The sequence below is a fragment of the Nannospalax galili genome, unplaced genomic scaffold (assembly GCF_000622305.1).
Source record: "Nannospalax galili isolate Female #2095 unplaced genomic scaffold, S.galili_v1.0 scaffold1774, whole genome shotgun sequence".
NCBI lineage: Eukaryota > Metazoa > Chordata > Mammalia > Rodentia > Spalacidae > Nannospalax > Nannospalax galili.
Window position 1 is genome coordinate 300,131 of NW_008334864.1, and position 2,518 is coordinate 302,648.

At 37.9% G+C, this 2,518-nt stretch overlaps 1 pseudogene; it reads right to left on the reverse strand.

Annotated features, from left to right (window-relative positions):
• Positions 1-2,518, reverse strand: part of LOC103731252 — a 211,131-nt pseudogene that overhangs the window by 10,748 nt on the left and 197,865 nt on the right.

Below are 2,518 nucleotides of genomic sequence, written 5' to 3' on the forward strand. Positions count from 1 at the left end.
CAGATAGGTCCTGCATAGCAGGAAAAGATTGGCCCAGTTCTTGGCCTCTCTCCCACACCTCGTCTACACTAGTAGGTCTGGGAATGGCTTCAAATGTAGCTCAGAGCTCTATGCTGTTAACCTGGACATGTGAAGATAAGAAGGGAATTTTCCAGCCTTATGTTATTCCTTCATTACCTTTCTCCTTATGGGGAAGAGATATAATGCAAAAAATGGAGCTAAGACTTGGTACAATAGAAAACTTTGAGACAAGTTTTTCATAGGGGCCACTGATGATTTATATGCAGATAAAATCTCCTGGAGATCTGATCAGCCTGTGTGGGTGGATCAGTGGCCCCTTACCTCAGAAAAAATACAGGCTGTGCAGGAATTAGTGAAAGAACAGCTTGATAAAGGACATTTAGTAGAATCAACCAGTCCCTGGAATACACCTATATTTGTCATTAAAAAAAAATCCGGTAAGTGGAGACTATTACAAGATTTAAGAGCAATAAATGAAACCATGCGTGACATGCGGGCTTTACAGCCTGGTCTGCCTTCACCGGTGGCAATTCCCTTTGACTTATTTATTATCATTATAGACCTGCAAGATTGTTTCTTTACAATACAATTAAGTCCTGAGGATTCTCAGAGATTTGCTCTCAGTGTTCCATCAACTAATTTAAAACAACCTTTTCAAAGGTATCAATGGAAAGCACTTCCTCAGGGGATGAAAAATAGTCCAACTTTATGTCAAAAATTTTTGGATAAAGCATTGAAAGATATTAGGACCAAATACAAGGACGCTTATATAATACATTATATATGGATGATATTCTATTGGCCCATAAAACTAAAGATTCTGCAGAATCAATATTAAAAGACATGATTCAATCATTAACTAAATATGGTCTTATAATAGCTCCAAATAAAATACAATATAATAGGCCTTTACACTATTTAGGAAAAGTCATTGGTGAGCAAGGAATAAGCTCACAAAAAATGAGTATTAGAATAGATAAATTGAGAACTTTAAATGATTTTCAAAAACTATTAGAGAATATAAGCTGGGTAAGATCTTATTTAAAAATAACTACAAAAAAATTACATCCCCTATTTGAGTTATTAAAAGGGGATGCTAATCCAAAATCACAACGACAGTGAACACCAGAAGCTCTGGAGAAAATAATATTGGTAGAAGAAAAACTACAAACAGCTAAATTAAAACAAGTTAATTATAACGCACCATGGTATTTAATAATAATAAAAACATCATATACCCCAACTACATGTTTATGGTAAGAAGGCATCTTAGAATGTGTGGGAAGCGAGCACGGCCGAGTCAGCCAAAGATGGCGCCTTGGCTGGCTGCCAAGCCTCGTGCTGTTTACTTCAACTCTTGGCTGATAGGAAGAATTAGTTCTAAAGAATTATTTGGTAAAGAAATACATAACATTATTGTTCCTTATGAAAGACATCAGCTAAATTATTTGTTACAACAACATGATGATTGGGGATTAGCTTTATTAAATTATAGAGGGCAAATCAAAATTCATATGTATCTCAGAATCCATTATTGAAATTTGTTAAAGAAACAGAAATAATGTTTCAATCAAAAGTGTCTCAAGAACCTATATTAAATGCCATGTTGGTATTTACGGATGGCTCCTCTAATGGAACCTCTGTGGTTTTTACACCTGGCAGTCCACCTATTATCAAAGGAAGGAAGGTGTATTTGCTCAACAAGCAGAAATAATCGCGGTCATAACTACAGCTGAAACCTTTAGACAACATTTTAAGCTCTATACTGACTCTGAGTATGTAGTTAACCTTTTCCAGCCTTAGAGACTGCTCTGTTATCTGGAAGCTCAAAAAATTCTACTTTTATTACAAAAATTACAAAGTATGATTATTAACAGACAAAATAAATGTTTTATTAGTCATATAAGAAGACATACTAATTTGCCAGGTATACTATCTTTAGGTAATAAAATAGCAGACTTATTAACCAAAGAACAATTTATGGGAAACTCTCTGAGAAGGGAGCTGCCCGACAATATTCTGAAGACTCCCCAGCAGGGGACCTGCATCAGCCTCAGCTGTAGGGCAGTACCAGCAAACTCCCTGAGAGGGGACTTGCATCAGTCCCGGCTGCTTCTGCTTCCCCAGTCTGACCTCCGGTTTCTCCTCCCACACCACCAGCAAGGTAAGAGCGCTCGAGAAACCACTTTTGTTTTTGGTTTCTCTCCTGGTTTTGGCTAGCCAGCGATCTGTCACCATCTGGTTCTGAGCTCTGATCAGAGAAACTAGGTGGAAAGCTGGACACAGCAAATCTCCCCCTAGTCGGGTTCCGGAGGAGACGTCCCTGGACCACTTGGCCATGAGCCCAAAAGCTTGTCTTTTGGGACCTGGATTTGATGGCAATCTGGTTGATGTTATTTGTCTGTGCTTGTCTTGTTTTGTGTTTTGGTCTTGTATCTGTGTTTGTCATGGGTGCCTGTACTGAGATCTCAAGTAATTCTGTCATGTATATCTATGA